The sequence below is a fragment of the Camelus dromedarius genome, chromosome 8 (genome assembly GCF_036321535.1).
Source record: "Camelus dromedarius isolate mCamDro1 chromosome 8, mCamDro1.pat, whole genome shotgun sequence".
Classification (NCBI taxonomy): domain Eukaryota; kingdom Metazoa; phylum Chordata; class Mammalia; order Artiodactyla; family Camelidae; genus Camelus; species Camelus dromedarius.
The window spans coordinates 21,937,164-21,957,926 of NC_087443.1; the positions used below are offsets into that span (position 1 = coordinate 21,937,164).

The 20,763-nt window shown below is 49.4% G+C and overlaps 1 protein-coding gene across 3 annotated transcripts in view; it reads left to right on the top strand.

Moving 5' to 3' along the window:
• The window catches only part of GRID1 (glutamate ionotropic receptor delta type subunit 1), a 629,200-nt gene that overhangs the window by 48,735 nt on the left and 559,702 nt on the right, over positions 1-20,763 (top strand). The window lies entirely within an intron of this gene.

The window sequence follows — 20,763 nt, forward strand, 5'->3', positions numbered from 1 at the left end:
CTCTGAATTTCCTGGGCTTCAATGTTGAGATTCCGGAGCCTGGAACTTGGAGTGGGAGTCAGGGTTGGGGGAGACTTGGCTACCAGGGTGGTCATGGTGGGGTAAGCAAGACGCAAGACACCACCCAGTCCTGGGCCATCCTGTGCCAGGTCCTGCTGTGCCTCACCTCTAGAGGGGAGACCTCTGTGCTATGGGGACCCGGGAAAGGAGGTTCCCTGGTGGCTCTTCCTGCTCCTGTGTCGCACTGAGAGATTGGGAGACGGGGGACCTGAGCAGGGGATCCCAGAGGCCTTGGAGAGTCCTCTGTTCATTACATAAACATTCCTTTGCTCAGCTTCTGTGCTCAAGAGTTGGGTGAGGTCGGAGGAACTGGGCTCCAATTCCAGCCCCACCACCTACTGGCTGAGTGACCCGGGCAAGCTGTGGAGCCTCTCAGAACCTCCGTATCCTCATCTGTCAGCATTTCAGGGATGTCCTGAGGATTACCTGAGAAGACGCGTACGAGGAGCCTGGCACGGTGCTGGGTGATGGCAGGTGTCAGTATAATTCCTGGATTACTAATGGTATGGGAGTTAAAGAGAGCCTGCCAAACCTCAGATTCTGGTGGCCTCACTTCACTGCCCACCCCCAGCCCTGGTCCTTTCCACAGGACATGCCCTCGTGGTACCAAGGAAAGAGCTGCTGAGTTTGGCATCCTCTTTCCTGGTTTCCTGTCCTACAGAGCTGCTTTGAGGTCCCATCTCTCCTCTCAGTGGGATGCCAAAGTGGGTGGGCCACTGCGAATGTTGTCATTGGGGTTCATTTGCCCACAGCCCCCTGTGGGGGGTGCCGTTCACTGTTGTCTAGGTGAATGGCATCCCTGGGGCATGGCAGGTGGAAGCCCTGAGGGCACTTAGCCATTTACAAAGGACCCAGTCTCCCTAGTTGCTTTGTGAGATGTGACCAGTGGTGAGAAACTGGGGGCAGGAAGGTGAAGCACCTTGCCCAGCACAGGGCGTGTAAGTGACGGAGCCAAGGCCTCGCCCTTCCTTCTGTTGCGCTGCCTGTGCCGTCAGCTCTTCCCGTTACGCCGCCTCCAGGCCCAGGCTGGTCTCTGGGGTCTGAAGTCCTCTCTGGAGGAGCAGCTTGGAAGGAAGGGAAAGCAGTCACTTTCCCTCTGCTGACTAATGAAGGGTGAGCTGCTCCCTGGGAGGTGACGAGTGGGCACTCTGGTCATTAGCTCCAGCAGACAAAGGGACGGGTGTTTAGGGCAGGGTGGGGAGCCTCAAAGTGCACTTCCTCCGCTCGCTCCCGGCACCGCCAGGGAAAGTCATTTCTTCCAGGTTGGGGGAATTTCTGTTTTGGAAGCGAAATGACTCTGATGTCATCTGGGCTTGACAGAGCTAAACCACCTGGAAACATTAGGAGACAGCTTTGCTCTGTTTTCACCCACATTTAACTTAACAGGAGCCACGGCGATCGGAACTTTACAAAAGTGCCCTGTCAGCAGAAAGAGCCTGCATGGTGGCGCTCAGCCAGGAGCCACTTTGCACAGATTGCAAATGCTGGGGAGTGGAAGCCAGCCCCAGGGCGGAGTTGGGTTCCCTACTCCATGTGGGGCAGGCACCCTGGACTGAGTCACTGGGACCTTCGGAACTGTTGACCCAAGGGTTTCAAAACCAGCTAATTCAAATGGATTGTGGTGCTGCCAGTGGGATTTTTGCTTTAGCTTCTGAATCCCGAGCTCAGGTTGGAGGGAAGGAGAGATAGGGAGAGAGAGAGAGGGAAGGATCATGGTACAATTCTTCACTCTGGTGGCCTGGTGTTCTCAGGATCTAGAAAGCCCCTAACCCCTCTCTACTGTTGGATCATAAATGTGTGGTCTAGGTATTTGCCCTTCCTTGCTGGGGGTGGGGGGTGGTCCACGTGGGAGCCAGTAACACTCTCAGGCTTCGGTGGAGGGAAATTTTATTATGGGTGTGTGTGTGGGGTCACATCCCATGCATGATACAGTGGAATGTTATGTGGACAAGCATGTGAGTGACACTCATCTGCTATCATCAGGTCTTCCACATGCCTCAGGCTTTTCTCCTACTGCCTGTTAGAAACTTCATAATACAGTGGAGAGAGGATTGTTTTCCACATCCAACAGTCTGAGTTTGCACTTACTGGCTGTGTGATTTCAAGGACATTTCTTAACCTCTCTGAGCCTTGGTTTCACCATTTGTAAAGACAGAATAACACTTACCCAATAGGCTCTTGGGAAATTGAACAAGTTATCAATATAGAATGTCTTAGCTTTTAGGCTGGCACAGAGGAGATGCTCAGAAAACGTTATTCTGTGCCTCCTAACCCACTTCTTGCCCCTCGTTCTCCTCTCCCTGTTCTGCTCCTCCTCCTGCTCCTCCATCTTGACCCACGAGGCTCTTTCAGGATGGACTGGCTGGAAATCTATCATGCTCACCTTCCTGTACCCTCTGCTGTCTGGGACAGAGAGATGTGAGCTCAGAGATAACAGGCTATTACTGTGCAGACCGCTGTACGGTGTTAGCAAAGCTGGCCGAGTTGTAAATTCCTCTGACTTCGGCTTTTTGGAAGCTCCAAAAATAAATGTAGGGACATTTCAGGCTCCAGCAGACTAAAGTGCATGTGGAGTCTCTGGGACAAGATGACAGAAGGGCAGCAAGTGTGTCTGGCTGGGATAAGTGGGATCAACTGCCTCTGCTGGAACTGCCAGCCTCTTTGCAGAAACCACAGACCAGACTGTGGGAGGCCTGGAGTCTGAACCTGTGTATGCTTTTCTCTCCAACACTCAGATACCTGAGTCCCCTGCAAGAGCACTGATGGGCTGATATGTTAAACTATGATTGGGGTCCTGGGGACTCAAGGCTCATTATTGGGGTGGGGCACAGGCTGAGAGTTGATGGAATCCTGTTCCTACCACTCTGCCCCACCCAGGGCTGGGAAACACCCACTGCAGCTGCTGGCCCGGGTGAGAGTGCTGGGGGAATGAGGCACCAGGTCCAGATGTAAAAAGAACCCATGTGGCTCTGTCCTGAGAGTTCCGGGGAAAGATTTGGGGCATTGGGCTGTGTCTGTTAAATCCACCAGTGTTAGGATTAGAAGGATCTGGGCTTGGGGATGGGGGAAGGAGGGTGTGAGGGCTGTTGCTAAATTGCTTTGGGTCAGGGCAGATCTAGCAGGAGTGGGGGAGGAGGGAGTTTCTGGCTCAGGTGATGACGGATGTGATCAGAATCCACGCAGATGGTGGAGCTGAGGCTGCTGACCCTGGCAAGTGGCCTCGAGTCAGCCAGCTTGAACCTGAGGGCGGGGTGATAAACTTGCACAGGTTTGATTGTGAGTTCTGAGAAGGTGGGGGTGGGAGATAGAGTGGAGCTGGCTCCTGGATGCGCGCATATCACAGGGGTGGGATGGAGGGCGGGCTTTAGAGCTCTAAGGACTGAGTTCATTGAGGCACTGCCTTCCAAGAGGCACTGGAGAGGATGGGCTCTCCCAGCAAGGGTGCTTTGTAGAAGGAGGAACTTGCATGTAACCTTCGTGTGTGCATGTTGCGTAGATGTGCTTAGGTACTGAAGGACATTGACTCCACCCCACTTATGGCGGGGTTCTTTGATGGCATTAACCATGGAGGCCAGAGGCCGTGCTGCTAGTAATTCAAGCCTCTCATAAGAGTGGCCAGGGAAACAGACACTGTACCCTCCAGTCCAGGGTTCTTTCCAGGTAGAACAGGTGATACAGTGTGGACTCCTCTGATTCTTTACCCTGATTGAAACTGTGCCCTTAGGAGACGCAACAGGTGGGTCCCATTCCCAGAACTCTCTAGAATGCAGGCTCAGTTGATTCATTTTATGAATCACCCTGGTCCTCACCCTTATAACCTCTTTGTTTGTCCTTTGCTCCTGGCTCCAAACTCCATCCCAGTACCTACCCCAGGATAGTTTTTACCAGATCGAAAGTTGCTGGTTACTTCATTTACTATGGCTTTGTTGATTATCATTTGTTAGCATGAGGAGGGGGCCGCTTTAAAGGCAACTGAGAATAGAGCCTGCAGGCTTTGGTCCCAGCTGACCCTCTGTTCACTTTGTGAAATCTAGCTGTGTTTAGGACTCACTTCGCTCTTGTGGTGTCAAGGAAATTAATGCTCTGCAGGTTCCTCCTTTACCTCCTCTGCAATTTTATAAATACTAAGTTCAAAGACAGATTCTCCTAAATCTGCTAATATACTGTGTCATCTTCCTATTAACATGAAGTATAGACTATTTCCAAACACAAATAACCAAATAATTATGTATTTAGAACCCTCTAAGTATATTATATTTTGTGTACTTAGTGTTGAACCTCATACATTCTCCTTTTCCAGCATCACAGACTTCTCTTTAATCAATACCACCCTACAGGAGGGTTTATGACTTGTGAAAAGTGACACAAGGTCACTCTGAGGCTGAGTGCTTTGTGTTCTTAGTCCACCAATATCTTTGGGTGTAGACTCCCTAACTTGTCAGAACGTACAGAAGCAATAGCTTGTTTGAACCAAAAATTCACATTTTCCGGAAATGGCTCTGAGGCTGCTGCCAAGTGTCAGGGCCTCACCCCAAAGACTGACGAACCCTAGTTCAGATCTGGGGGTGGAAGGACCCGAGTGGCCCCTCAGAGCGGGGTTCAGGTGATGGGTCTATGAAGCTAAAGATAAGCCGCTTCTAGGGCAGGGTCCAGCTGGAAAGTTAAGGGTCTGAAGAGCAGGCAAAAAGGGTAGGGTGGCAGGAGGTGAGGGCAGAATTGGTACCCAACGAATGGTTCCTATCTCTGGATGGATTCACACCAAGGTGGCAGTGAGGCGTGAGGCTAGAGAATGGTGGTTCTTCCCCTCCCCGCTCTGATCAAAGCACACATCTGGAGGCCAGGCCAGCACCTCGGACAGCGCCAGGTGGTGCCATTGTCCTGACACTTCTGCGGGAGGACTATCTGGCTCCACAGTCCAGACTGCAGTGAGCGACCTGCCCTCTCTCTGGAACTTTTCTCCCACCTCTGGAACTTCTGTTGTTTACTGTGTGTTATGTGTCCTCAGGACTCTGGATCTCTGTGTCGGCGGTGGGGGGGGGGGGGCTTATTTTCCAGCCTGGAAAATTGTCCATTTCCCTAACATCTAGACTAGTGTTTGACCAAATGACTGGCCACATGGCCTAGCCAAGTTGACACATAATATTAACCACCACAGTTGGGGACAGTGTCATCCAGGGGCTTAGAAGTGCTCCTCTAGCCTGTGTTTTCATCCAAGAGGCTCAGATCTGAGAGTACCCCGCACCCTGACCATGAAAAGAAGGTGACTTTTTCTTTTTTCTTCATTGCTTTGGCTGTTGGCCTCTGGAGGCCAGACTCATGGCAGGGGCATGAGGGAGGGAACTGAGGGAATTGAGCCCAGACACAGGGAGTGTAACCATCTTGGAGACCCTGTGGTTTCTGAGCCAGGTCACCACAACTTTATATTTGGGAGTTTTCAGATGGCTCCTCTGTTTCTCCCTGGGGTTTGGATGTCTCCTTGAAGCAGATAAGGGAGAATCAAATGTGATCAGGAACTATTTTAAATCAGTGAGAGGAAGTAAATGGGGAAACCTACTCATGGAGAGAGACTTTCCATTGGCCTTGGCTCAGAGAGCCCTGGACAAACCACCAGGGCCCATTAACACTCAGTTCTTGTGGGAGCCATGGCCAGAGCAGGGGCCGGCTGGGGCCTGGGGCTCTAGCAGGAGGGGGCTCCAAACTGGACCAGCTTGGTTAGGGGACTCTTCCATTCTAGTTTTGGAGAAAAGGCTGAGAGCCCAGTTTGCTTTGCTTAAAGATTTGCCTAAGGTGTTTCGGTGGGATGATCCTGAAGGCAGTTTCTCTTCTCTGCATTTACATGTGAGGTAGAGTCGGCATTTTCCACAGCTGGGAGACATCTGAGCAAGGGGCATTTCTAGATGTAGTGAGGTAAATGTTGGGGCATCGATCAGCATCTTAATGTCGGTGGGAGGATTTGGGCTGGAACACGGGAGCATGCATTTTGAAGTCAAAACACTCGTTTGTAACCTTGGCTTCCAACCATCTTGTTGCGAGGCCTTTGGAAAGAGGGCTGTGACAACTCTTGAGCCTCAGATTCCTCAGCTATAAATGGGGACAGTGTTGCTTACTTTATAGGATTGGTGGGAAGATTAGCGACAAAGTATAGAAAGTGCTCAATGGGATTCTCAGCTCTTCCTTCTCAGAGGATCCAAGATACTGTGTGATCCTCCTTTCTGAAGGCCCTAGGGGAGGACCTCACTGGAGTTCCCAGTTCCCATTGTTTCTGGGAGCTGATACCCGTGAGTAATGAAGACCCCACCCCTTCTCTCTGCACAGAGAGGCTGATTGAGGGGCTTCTCTGTGCACAAGTGCTCCCAGCTGTGGCGGCACTTCCCTCTCTGCTTCTATTCCCACAGCCTTTGGGGTCTCTGCTGCGGATGTTAGATACTCTGTTACTTCCCAGGGCAAGAGGGAATGAGGGGTGGGGAGTGAGGTCTGAGAGTCAAGGTTATAAACTAACTGTAAACTAACAGCTCTTTCTTTTGAGTTTTACACAATCATAAAGCCAGGCTCAATCCTTAGCCATGTCATTTCCAGTCACCTTAAGAGAAATAAAGAAAGGTTTACGAGGCACATCTCAGGGCAGGTATAGGTCCTGCTTCTTTGCTTGCTTCTCATACCCCTGACCAGTGACAGGCTCTTGAGGAGGGCTTCTTCCAGGAAATGGTGTATTAGTGAGGGTTCTCCTGATGATCAGAACCAATAGGCATGCATATTTCTTTCTTTGTCTCCCCAAACATCCATCCATTCATCCATCCATCCATCCGTCCATCCATCAAGATTGACTGAATGACAGATTTTAAGGAATTGACTCACATGATTGTGGGTGCTGCCAAGTCCAAAATCTGCAGAGCAGGATAGCAAGTGAGGGACCCAGAGGAGAGTTAATGTTGCAGTCTTGGGTCTGAAGGTAATCTGGAGGCAGAATTTCTTCTTCGTGGGACCTCAGTCTTTTCTCTTAAGATCTTCAACTGATTAGATGAGGCCCACCCAATTATGAAGAATATTTGGCTTTACTCAAAATCTACTGATTTAAATGTTAATCACATCTGAAAAATACCTTTGAAGCAACATCTAGACTAGTGTATTTGACAAAACAACTGGCAGCCATAGCCTAGTCACGTTGACATATAAAATTAACCAGCCATCACAGATGGGGACAATGCCTTCCAGTGGCTTTAAAATGCTCTTGTAGACCATGTTTAAATCTATGAGCAGGTAGGACCCTTTCTGAGACCTCAGCAGCACAGCTTGGTGTAGGAAGGGCCGGACTTCATGGGGAGCCAAATGTGGCAGCTGAAGATGGGACACATGCAGCATTTATTCAGATGTAGGATTGGGTGAGGAATCCTTTCTGCTAATGTCTTCCTCCTCTTAATCAGGTCCCCACTTGTGCCCTCACTTTGTCTTGGTGCATCTTAAACATGCAGCTTCCAGGCTCCCTGGGAAGATCATGTGATGTGACAGGGAGCAGAGAGTGTTTTGAAGCTGGTTATTGAAGAGGCAGGTCAGGTAAGTCATACAGAGAAGTGCAGTGGAGTGAGCTGGGGACTGGATCCTCGAGACCCTCTCAGCATCTCCTCTGAGTGAGGTAAGAGCAGAGAGGCTCACCACAGGGTCAGGGGCCCCAACAGCCTGCTGAGGAAGAGTTGTGGAGAGCACCTGCCATTGCATCTTCTCCTGGCACAGCCGATAGGTACCCTGCATAAGCATCCAGCTGGAGGGGGAAGAAATATAGGAGATGGGAAAGGGCAGTGTAATGAGGAGTAATGATCTGAGACTAAAAAGGGTAAGTTTGCTGGGTCTTTAAAAGGTCAGCATCTGTGAGGTCAGTTAGCCTGGAGATAACTTGCAGAGGCAGATCTAGGAGGGAGTGTTGAGAAAGGCACCAGCATGGGTGGGGAGAGCTCAGGATGAGCCTCACCCCTGCTTCTGCCAGGATCCAGGTGCCCAGAAGAGAGTTCAGGTGCAGCTTCTCAAATAGCTCCCTGTGGAACCAGGTGGGCCGCCAGTGTGTTGGAGAAAACTGAGGCTGTCACCAAAGTCCAGACGCCAGTCCTTCCCGAGCTGTGTGATGTGGGGTAATGTGCTATTCCTTAGGCAGCTCAGTGCCCTCATCTGTAAAGTGGGGCAAATAAGACCAAACTCATGGGTGATGTTAAGATGAACGGGACAACAAGTATCAATTACTCTGGTGCCTAGTAACTGGTAGGTGTGCAAGAAATGTAGGCTTTCCTCCTGTCTGTCCCTCTTCCACTCACTGCCTACCTGCTGAGCCTAATTTCTCCAAGTGGGGAACTCACCTGCGCTGCCTCCTACCTGAGGACTACTCTCCTTTTTGTTTAGAAAATCTCTTTAATAAATTCTTTCCTTTTATTTCTCATTTTCATTATACAATTTTTTTCATACATACAGAAAAGTAGTAGAATAGTGTAATGGGCACCCACATATCCATCACCTAGATTTAACAGTTGTTGACATTTTGCTATATGTCTGCTTCATGTACTATTTTTTCTTGTGGAAATATTTTGAAGTAACTTAAAGACATGACATTTCACTCCTCAGTACTTAAGTATGTATCCCTAAAAACTTCAGGACATTTTTCTATGTAATCACAACACCATTATCATCCCTAGCAGAATAATCATTATTTCTTATCATAATCCAACAGTCCATATTCAAATGTCCGTAGTTGTCCCCAAACTATCTCTTATGGCTGATATGTTCAAGTCAGGGTTCAGTCAAGACTACATCTTACCATTTGTTGTTATTTCTCCCAAATTTCTTCTTATTTAGACTGGTGTTTGTCGGATTTTCAAGTGTGCATACGAATCACCTGGAGTTCTTGCTAAAATACAGATTCTGACTTGTGGGCTGGAGAGGGGCCTGAACTTCTGCATTTCTAACAAACTCTTAGGTGATGCTGTTGCTGGAGGTCCATCGAATACACTGTGAGTAGCAAGGATCTAGAACAATCCCCCTCTGTTTCTTTCCCATGACATTGATTTGATGTAGATCATGGGCCAGTTGTCCTGTAGAAGGTGACCTCTGCTGGGTGTAGCTGTTTGCTTCCTCATGGTGTCATTTAACTTGTTCATCTGCCCCCTGTATTGCCTATAAATATTGCCTATTCTTTGTGGTGAGAATACATCATTGGGGGTGCAGCATGCTTCATGTTGCATCATAACATCAGGCACAGAAAAACATCCTTCGGTGTGGTGTGATTCATGGTTGGGCATCAAAGGTCCTTGACCACTTGGGATTGTAGGTGGGTGCTATTAGATGTGAGTGTACATATTTGGGGAGGTGGGGAAAGGATTCATTAATTGTGTCAGATTCTCAAAGAGATGTTAGAAGTTTGCATTCATGAAAGACAACCCTTGGGAGTGCTTCTCAAACCCTTGAAGGACATCAGAGCTGCCCCTGGTTCCTCTTTTTGTCCCCGTCTCCTCACCTACAGAAGTGCCCCTGCAGGGTGAAGATCATCACCTTTTGCTGCAGATGTGGCTCCCAAGCAGGTGTGTTTTCCCCTTGGAGTGAGTCCCAGGGAAGAACTTAGTTGCAGGCACTGCTGTTTGTGTTCGTGATCTGCCTGCAAGGACCCTAGCTGGACATGGTCCACACCAGATACCAGGGTGAGGAGAGAAGTGCAAGGTCAAAGATATGGAGCTGGGCAGAGTGAGAAGGGACTTTCAACGGAGAAACAAGTGCTGGGTCAGGAGCCAGGGATGGTGGGAAGTGGAGTCAGGGCAGGCAGGGTGAGTGACTCAGGAGGGTGGTGGTGGCCATGCCCTGAGTCTGCCCACTTTGGGGGATGTGAGGTTAGCCTTGACGGCTTAAGACACTCCTTCAGGTACAGAATAACCTAAGACTCCAGAGGGTGTTCATTGAATCAGAACAGCTGTCATCCAAAGGCTGTGAACAGTTACTGTCTTTAACAGCACTGAGGCCTGTGTTAGTGGGGAAGGGCCTGATCACAGAAGGGGACACTGAAGTCATTTACCAGTGATGACTGTCAACCCCTGTGATGCCAGTGGTTCAGGCAGACACTGCTCAGAGGCAAGGCAAGCGGCTGATATGCTGGTTCTGAGGACTCGTGAGTCCCTGCTGCCCTTTTCCTCAGAAAAGTTGGGCTACAAGGTAGGAATGGTCCTCCGTGTCTGAGGGTCCGTCTGTTGTACCAGTGGGCCCCTTGAGTAATGGGTCTCAGCTGGGTGAGATTGGTACCTGCTCCTTTCTTTAAAGAGTCCTCAGAGCTGGAGAGGAGAACACATGTGTGCAGGCTCAGGGAAAGATAATGCTGTATAATTTTCTATCTTCTTTTATACTGTGGTTCAGCCACACACCATTAGCACAACAGGCAGGAAAATGAATGGAAATGAAGGGTGTCAGTGGCAGACATAGATAGATGGGGGTGATTGATTTTGGGTTTTTCTTCAGTGCAAGCTGAAGCAGAAAAGTCGATGAGCCGCCCTGAGCCAGAGTCAGCCAGGGCCCGGGCAGCAGGGCCACGCACGGGTGTCGTGGGCCACAGGCCTGCGTACCTCCGAGCTTCTCTGGTCCCCATGGGGAGCTGGCCCCGCTGTGTCTTTTCTGCTCCGGTGGGGGGTGTCTTTTACTTTTCAAACAAGGATTTATTTCCTTTGCCTTCCTTGGAAAGCAGAAGGAACTTCAGATCCTCCACACACACATTTTAGCTCTGCAGGATGGACTAGCCGTAGAGGGGGTCAGAAATGCCATGCTCCCTGCTCTCACAGGGTTGCTTGGCTGGTAGACGCTGGAGGTGGTATTTGAACTCTGTCTTCTGCTTCCAAAGCTCCTGCGCTTTCTACTGGTCCATGATGCTGTGGGTCTGTCTCGTCCTGTCTTTCCCTCCTGGCTTAGGCTCCCTGGGCCCCACTCTGGACTCTAAGCCCATCCTCCAGGTGGAAGTGGGGAATGGCTGGTTCCACTGGGGAAGGGATAAGCCTGGATATTCTGGCTTTCTGCTAAAACCTCACAATCCGTATTAGCAAAGTGTTATTGAGTTCTTATTGCTCATGTGGAGCGCCAGTCCCTGTCCTGCAGGTCCCCTGTGTGACAGATGGGCTGAGTGAGGTTATCGGGCAAAGGCACAACCTTTGGATCAGCACACCTGTTCATCTCCTGGTGTTGTGTGACTCCACCACCGTCCTGAGCTCATGAGGGCGTCTGTAAGTGGAGGTGATGAGAGGCACCCTTACAGGGTCGGGTGAGGATGGGATGGGATAAAGCACGGACGCTCCCCCACAGTGCCTCTAACTGTGAGCTCCTTTCCTTTCCAGCTACTCTGTGGGCTTCTAGAAGGCCTGATGCTGTTCCCTGTTCCTATGTACTTTTCCAAGTGCCCCCACTACCCCCACGCTTAGGTAGAAAGTGGGAGGCCAGTAACACGTGAAAGATGAGCAAGTCTTTACCGATGTCCCCTGCACACCTAGTCAGAGCTCAGCGCTGGGCCTCCAGAGGCAAACTGGACAGAACCATTGCCCTGAAGAGAATCCCCAGGCTTAGCAGGAGCAGGACACAGACGCACTGGCAACTCCACCAGGGAGAGCTTCAGGTGCTCTGAAGGTGGAGTTTGTGTGGGCTGCAGGGAGGGAGCTGAGGAAGCTTCCTGGAGCATGTGAGCCGCAGGATAAGTCTTGAAAGATGAGGTTTTTCTAGGGAAGTGGGAGGGGTATTTCAGGCATCCCAGGAGAAGCACAGCACAAGTCTAGGGCACCCACGGAGCCTGGTGGGCCAGACCTGGGTGGGGCCCTAGGTCCTGACCAAGAATGGCCAGGGGGCACCATGACCCCAGAGCCCCGGCACATGGTTTCTGGAGTTCAGGGGCAAGTGGCAGGTGAGGCTGACCACGTAGCCCAAGAGAGTCCTTTGTCTGAGTTTTAATGTAATAGACAAAAATGCTATTACACTGGAATGGAAATAATAGAACCAAATCCCATGGTTCTATTTTCATTTTCTATATTCCCTTCTAGTCCCTGGTCCACGGACATATTTTTAATCACAGCACAGCTACAGTTTTGGTTACAGCTTTCTTCATTATACGGTAAACATTTTTCACTGTAGCTACAGAGTTTTCATAATTATCATTTCAATGGTTGCATAAATTGGCCATTAAGTTGATGTTCTTTAATTTGCTTAAACATCCCCCTTTGTTCAGAGGTTTAGATTGTTTAGATTGTTTTCAGTTTCTGGTTATTATAAATCATGTAATGTTGACCATCTTCTTAGAGTAGCCTTTCCCTTCTCATGAATTATTTTCCTGGGGAAAAAAGTGAGATTATTGGGTCAAAGAGTGTGGGCATTTTCGTGGCACTTGCAATGGTAACGCCAAACCATTTTTGAAAAGGATTGTTTCCTGTCACTGTGTGAGAAGGTAGGTTGGACTATAACTCAAGAAGCATTTGGTGTTACAATTACAAACCTCTGTTTTTCTTTGTTGCTATTTTAACAGACTTTCCATTTGATTCACAGAGGGCTGGAGCCTTTCTCTTCATGTATTTACTAAAGGTACCTCTTCATTTGTGTATTTCCTACTCAAGCCCATTCATCTGTTGGCATCTTGAAGTTTTCAGAACGATTTGTGTGAACTCCTTACATTATGGAGTTATCAACACTCTGCCTGACACATTGCTACAAGTATTTTTCCTAGACTATTTGTATTTTAGTGATCTTGTTCCTTTTCTGCAAAGCTTTTGTACTTTTATATTGTTGAATCTGTTGGGTTTTCTTTTTTGGTTGTACTTTATCAGTATGAAACTTAAGAAGTCATTGCTCGCTCCAAAGAACAGATAAATATTTCCTGCTAAATTTTTCTTTCATTTGACTTCTCTGTTTGATTTTCTAATCTCTCCAGAGTTTATTTTTTGTTGTGTGAGGTAAAGTGTGTTTCTGAGTTAATTACTTTTCCTTAAAACTACCCGTTATCATAGCATAATTTATCAAGCAAGGATTTCTTTCTCCATGATTTGGTGAGCCCTACTTTGTACTAAAATTAAATTCTTAGTGCAATTAGGTCTGGATTTTTTAATTCAGATTCATTTCTCTATTTGTGCCAGTTCTATAATATTTTAAATTCTCATCGCTTTATATTTTTATATCTGGTTTTCTCTCATTTTCCCCTCTACAGAAATTGACTTAATATGCTCATCTATTTATTTTCAAAATTATTTTAGAATAATTTTATTTAATTCCTCAAAGAAATCCTTTTGAGATTTTGATTGGGGTCAAATAAAATTTATAAATTAACTTTTGGGAAAATTGACGTCATTATAACATCTTCTCATCTGGGAACTGTTATTTTATTTTATTTTATTTTATCTTATTATAGTTTTATTTGAATAACTCCCAGTGAAGTTTGGTAGTTCTCTTTCGTTGGTCACGCGTATTGCTAGTTAAATTTACTCCTAAGTAGTTATGCTCTTTGATGCCTCTGTGAGTGAGATCTACTTTTTAACTTTATTTTATACTTATGCCTGAATAGAATACAGTGGTAGAATAATTAATAAAAAAAACTATGCTTTTTATTTATTGTATAACCAGGATGGCAATAACAATTGCAGAATTCATAAAGAAAACCAGAGCGTAACCTGTCATCTCACCATCTGAACAAATGGTTCGCATTTTTCTGTGGCTTCCTCTAGAACTTATCCACAAACAGACGCACTGGTGATCTATTTGGCATCCCATGGCTTCTCTTATGTTACATCATAAGCATTTTTTCCCTTCTTGCTGAAGAGTTTTGCTAATGATCTCTGTTAATGGCAAGCTGGCAGGGGTGGGTGGGTGGGGTTGGTTCTCAGACTTCCTGAGGAGCACATGGGGGCGAGGAAGACCACTGTGGCTGCTGTCCATGGTGTGGAAGGTGCTGTGATGAACACAGAGTTGGTGAAGCAGGCAGAACAAGGGAGGCTGCTTTCTTCCCAGTAGGGCTTGCCAGGGCTAGATTGATCCGTTTTATAAACCTCCACAGGTGGTTCATGAACAGCCACAGTAAACAGGAGGAGCAAGGAATCAGAAGCACCATCTGCAGAAGAGATGGAGAGATGAGTTTTGAATCAACTGATTGAAATTGCCCTCTATAGTCTAGATGAACAGGATACTTTCCAGATTTTCTTTGGCTTTTGTGCCAGGTGGGCACAGTGTCCATCTCATGGGTGTGTCTCCCTCCCTCATCATTCCTCCTCTTAAACATTTACTGAGTGCCTAGAGAATGTTGTGAGGTGCAGGAGAGACAGATGAACAAGACCAGCTCAGATGTGACCTACAGTATCACTGGACGGAACCCCAACCTGCTGCTGCTGGTAGAGAACAGTGAAGAACCACGCCGACCAGTCTCACTTTAAATCTATGACATAAGGGGACACTTAGTTCTGCCGGCTCCTTCGTATTGCGTTTCTCCAGTCCATTCACTCTCCCATTCCCTTTCCCTCCTCTCTGTTTTCAGATCTCTAACACCTTCTCTCCTCTGTGCTGCCCACCCGCCACTAGCAGAAGACTTGCTTTCTCTATATTTCATTGAGAAATAGAAGCCAACAGAAGAGAACTCTTCCTTGCTCACCAGCAGCGTGCCCACCAGTCGGTGCCCCAGATGATGCTCTGGGTCCCACCTCATGTTTCTACATCCGACCTGAAGCACTCCTCCCATTGGACACTACGCTTGGTCCCTCTTACTCACTCAAGGCCACTGTTTCAGCAGGTGTCCCTTCTCTCCTTTGTCGCTGACTTTCCTTCTCTGCTGATCCATTCCCACCAGTGTATGTGTAGACTGTTCTGTCTCCTCCTGTCTTAAAAAATCCTTGGCCTCTCTCCCTCTCCATTCCTGCCCCATTTCCCTGACCCTTTGCAGCATCATCTGTACATTTTTTATCTGTTGCAAGAAGCACTTGATAAAACAGTAGCAGCAGCTACCTTTAATTAATCGATCAGTTACTTGGGGCTCAAGTCCTGCTCTGGACTTTTCCTTAGTTGTGTCTTGCTTCGAGGCAGGCATCTAATTTTCAGTTAGGGGTGAATTCGTGAACACCCTGACCCACTGCTTCAGGAATACCTTGGAGCATTTGGTGACCCTGTGCAATCTGAGCTTCTCGTATGACATGCCTGCTTCTGTCAGGCTGTGTTGGGTCTCCTCTCCACTCTCCCTGGAGCTCCTTCCTCACCGTGCCTCCTGCGCCCCAGGCATTCCTGCTACTTCCATGCCTCCAGGCCTGTCTTGTGCATCTTTCTGCATTTCACCTTCTCATCCTTGAGGGTCCTGCTCTGTGGAGCTTTTCAGTCCCCAGAATGGTCCCCTGTTCTGCTCCCTAGTCCCCTGCTGCACCAGCAGGAGTCAGTGTCCTATGTCATGTGTCTGCCTCCCTCACTAGCCTGGGGCTCTCCCGAGAGCAGGGAGCATGACCTACAGAAACACGGTCAGACTTAGCAGACACACATGGCTGTGTGTCTGCTAATCAGAGGGCCCTGATTTTTCCCCAATGGTCCTCCATGTGGGCACTGATGGCTTCTCAGTGACCAGGGAGAGTAGGTAACACTGATGGAGCACTTGTTGGGTGCCAGGCCCTGAGCAGAGAACTTGGTCAATTCCATCATGTAGTGTAGGTACTGCTGTCATCCCTACTTCACAGATGAGGAAAAGAGCTTACAAGTCAGGTGACTGTCTCTTGGTAACGTATCTGGTGCCTGGCAGAGCAGTGATTTTTTTCTGTGTCTACCTGATCCAATTCCAGGATCTTCACCATATGCCAGGCTGCTGGGAAGCATTCCCTCCCTGCCCTTTGTAGAGGCCAGTCCTGCTGCAAATTCCCGCTCACTTTCCTGTGGCCTCTCTTGTGAGAGGAAGCCGGGGCCTTGTGGGGCCTTGTGGGGCCTTGGTGGTATCTCCAAATTGGCGAAAAGGCCAGGGTAGGAAAGATAACCTGGGCCAGGTGTCTTTTCCCTGATGACAGAGTCTTGGCGACTGCCTCAGTCTCCATCCCTTGCCCATCCAGGGATGAGATGCACAGGCTGCTCCCCAAGGCATTTTTCCTAGGTCCTTGATGAGGCCCAAGCTCCCAGGGTCACTGCCCACTGGTTCAGGCTCCCCACCATGCTTGTTTCCTCATCTGTAAAATGGGGAGATTAAGTATCTGTTCCTCAGATTGTAGTGAAGATTAAGATTGAGCCTATATAATAGTTAGTGTCTACAAATCCTGAGCTTCCAATTTACTCCCCCACCCCCTTTCTGCCCTAATAACCATAAGTTTGTTTTCTATGTCTGTGCATCTGTGTCTGTTTTGTAAATAAGTTCATTTATGTCCTTTTTAAAAAATTAGATTCCACATATAAGTGATATCATTTAGTATTTTTCTTTCTCTTTCTGGTGTACTTCCCTTAGTATGACAATCTCCAGGTCCATCCATGTTGCTGCAAATGGCGTTGTTGTATTCTTTTTTATGGCTGAGTAGTATTCCACTATATGTGTATACCACAACTTCTTTATCCAGTCCTTCAATCCTTCAATACCTTGTAATGGCCTATGATGAAACAGTACATGAAAAGGAATATATATATATATATATATATATATATATTGACCAAGGTCTGGCAGCAGACTTGGGAACATGCCTGCAGACCTGGGTCTCCTGAGAGCAAGGTGTTATCTTGCTCTTAGTTATCTTGCAGCTGCCTCTTACTAATGGTTGTTACCACTTGTTGAATGGGCTTTGGGAATGTTATCTTGGTCAATTGTTTTAAAAAGATTTTTAAAAAATGAAAAAAAAGTTAGGCTGACATATATATATATATATATATATATATATATATATATATATATATATACATGTCGCATATATATATGTATATATATATACATACACACACATACACGTACATAAATAAAAATGAATCACTGTGCTGTCCACCAGACATTAACACAACATTGTAAACTGACTATACTTCAATTAAAAAACGTATAAAAAAGATTAAGCCTGTATACATATACCTGTGCCTCTTGATAGCTCTAGCTCTATCTGTATCTTCATATATGTCTAATCTGTACTTACAGCTACGGCTATCTCTCTATCTCTATGTCTAATCTCTATGTGCACCGACACCCATACCCACACCTGGCTGTCTCAGAGCAGTGCTGACCTGCAGTGAGCACTACACACGTGTTAGCTGTCTTGTGATTGTTATTACTGCCAAGTGCAGTGGTGCAAAGTTGAGTCTCTCTGAGGGTCCAGAAGCATGCCTGCCCTCCGCTGCCTGTCCCACGCTGCCCACCCACGCTCCTCGGCCTGCACGGCCCCCAGGCCTGACATGAAGATCTTGCGGGGCCCGTTTCCTGTTTCTCTGACCTGATCAGCAGGGGCTCAGGGCCTGGGCATTTAAATAGCTTGTTTATTAGAAGCCGCTTCCTCGGTTTCTGTTTCTGATGTCTCCCTGGCTGCATCTCCTTTGCGGGTCATTAAGAATGTCACATTTGGTTTAAGCAAGCGTGTCACCACAGGGCTTTTCCGTGAGCATCACATGCGGGGTGATCCTGAAGGCGCCTCCAGGACCTCCCCTGCTGGCAGCCTGAGACTGACTGGGAGATGGTGTCTGGCCCACACGTCATCTTGAAGGCAGCAGCGCCCTGGCTCTGGGGACACAAGGCCCCAGCAGGCTACTGAGTCTGACGGTGCCTGGGGGTGGTGTTTGCAGGAACATCCTGGACCCTCACGTGGCCTGGGAGGGGCTGAGGCAAAGGTCTCTGACCCCCAGGAGAGCCTGCTTCTCGTCTGTCCTGATGGCGGCTCACCATGGAGGGAGAACGGTTGACAGGTGGAATGTGAGGCCAGTGGAGCCTGTGTGGGGTTGGGCACAGGCAGGGGCGTGTCCTCACTGCACCCTCCAGCGACCCCACTGTGCTTGTCCCTCTTGTGTATCATGACACTGAGGCCTGAGAATGACAAGGCTGTCCCAGGCCACCCTGCGGCTAGGGGCACAGCCAGATTTGAGTGACGACAGGTCCATTTCCTTCCTCTGGTCCTCAGTGCCCACCCAGCCCCACCCTGCCATCTAACCCCACCCACCTCTGCTGTGATTCTGCCCTTTGCTCAGACTCCGACCTGGGGTGTTGGAACCTGACAACCAATGGTGTCCAGCCTCCCCTACAGCATCTGCCTCTGCACAGGGAGCTCGCTTGGCCTTTCTGCTTGCCCTGCCTGCCACATTTTTCACCTGTGGGACCACACTGCGGCATGGCCTGGAGGGCCCATGTTTGTCACTCAGGCCTGCTCCAGATGGCCTGGCTGTGTGACCGTGCTTGACGGCCCTATTAGCTCCTGCCCTGGGAGCTGGCAGAGGCAGGGCTGGTTCATCCCTGCAGTGGATAGGACAGCCCAGCTCAGCAGTGGTGGTGGAGGTGGGTGCTGTCATGCAAGCCAGTGCTCTGGGTTTGTTCGGAGAGGAGTGTGTGTAGTCTTCTTGGCTCAGAGACTGAGCCTCCCCATTTCTGTGTGCTTCTGTGAAGCTAAACCTGTTTGGAAGGTGGCTGAGCTGCTGGAGGGATCTCCATCTGTAACTGGAAATGTGGTGGTGATTAGAGAGGGGCAGGCTGTGTGTGTGCAGGTGTGTGTGAGGGCAGGTGTGCACCTGTGAGGGCAGGCGTGTGAGTGTGTGTGTGTGAGTGTGTGTGTTACGTGGGACAGCTACCCAGGTACAAGCTGTTCTGAGTGCCTGAGCCCAGCTCCCCTCTGCTAAAATTGGCCCAGCTCTGCTAAGCCAGGCGGTGAGCTCCACTCTGTGGGTACCTGCCACCTGTGGTGAGCTGAATGGGTCAAAGGACCCGGGCCTGGCCTTGAGAGTCTGAGTCTTCCCCTTCTCCTCTCCCCAGCCTTTGCAAACAGCCCAATTGAAGGGCCAGCAGAGGGGGGCTGAGCCAGCCCAGAGGTTTCTGAACACAGCCTGGAGAAGGTCTTCCTGGGGGATGGAAGGCTTTCTGGAGGAGGTGGTACCAAAACAAAGCCTTGGAAGATAAGCTGGAGGAGTTGGTCAGGCACACAGGAGTTGGAGTAGTGCATTCTAGGCCAAGAGGGTGGCATGGACAGGCACACAGATGCCCCGGCAAGGGGGTGCTGGTGTCTTAGAGGAAGTGCAAGCGGTTCAGTCTGGGGTGGGGGATGGGAGGAGGTGAGGGTGGGTGTGTAAGCAGGGGCTGGACTCTGACCCTGAGAGTCCTTCATGCCACTGCAGCCAAATGGGTTGCTGCTGAGTGGTTTTAGGTGGAAGAGTGACAGAAACAGACTTAATTTTTAGGAGGATCCCTCTGGCTGGGGGTAGAGAGTGGGTTGGAGGCAGGGTGGGTATGAATCAGGGTGAGAGACGGCAGCTGATCTGGGGCCATGGCCTTGGGGTGTTCAGAGGTCCCGGAGGGGAGACTCCAGGGAGGGCCTGGGGACTGCTGAGATGAGGAGAGGAACGCAGGGGCCAAGGTACCTGGATGGGGGCGTGTCTGGGGCTAGGAGCTCAGCGCCCACCGCAGCTCCCCGGGAAGAGCCCTCCATGCCCATCTGCAGGCACCCGCCCCAGCCCATCCTGAATGGTCTTGCTGCTGCTCATGGTGACTCTTTAATTATGTACAAATCTCCTTCAGCTATGGCTTTTTTCTCCTCTGCAGATGGGGATTCCAGATTTTGCTGATGATTCTACTCTTCCATCTGCTCCCTGACAAGGGCCATGGGCCCCTGAGAGGTGGGCCCAGGCAGCTCCTGGACCCCATGGAAGGGCTGTGCTCTGAGGGCCCTCTGGCTCTGACGTCCCTGATGGGTGATGACAAGAAAGGCTCACATAAAATAACAATAAAGGCTTGGCTCCTGTCTGCGATTATCCCCATTTTACAGATGAGGCAGTCGAAGCCCAGGGAGGCCCAGTGACTTGTCCAAGTCACCTAAAGAGAGAGGAGGACCCCCAGGCCTCCTGCCCCAGCCTCCAGAGGCTGGGATGAGGCTGTGAGGGCTCTGCTCGAACGTGTGCTAAGTGCTAGGGTCTGTGCGGGCTTCTTAAACCCTCTTCCCGTGCCAACAGGTACAGTCTGTGGCCCTGTCTGTTGATTTCTAAGTCAGTATAGGGATCTGACAAGAACCATGTCCCAAAGGGGAAGTGCCCCTGCCCCCAGTTGAGGTCAGAGTGCCCTGGGAGCTGAGAGGAAGTGTGACCCCCCGACTGGCAGAGGCAGGGAAGGCCTCTTGGAGGAAGAGGTGTTTTCAGCTGGTCTCGTCTGGGGGAGGATTTGGGTGTACATCGGAAAAGGGGTGCTTAAGGCTGAGGAGGGAGCCAGAGGGCAAGGCAAGGAGGAATGGGGGTGGGAGAAAACACCTGGAAATTTTATGCGCTGACGAAGGAGATCTTGGAGGATGTATGGGGAGCAGTGAATCGGGTTAGCTGGTGAGAAGGGTCAGGAACGAGGGTCACTGGTAATAACGGTGGAAAGGTAGGTAGGGGGCCAGGCCATGGCATTGAAAGCTGGGCCAGAGTCTGGACTTGGTTTCCTAGTGGGGGATGGGGGGACATGATCAGAGCTTTTGTAAAATAAATGAAGAGGGGAGAGCCATTCAGCCCTGGATACAATGCAGGTAACTGTGAGTTAGAGAGGCCGGCCTTTGGTTTTCACAAGGATTCAACTGT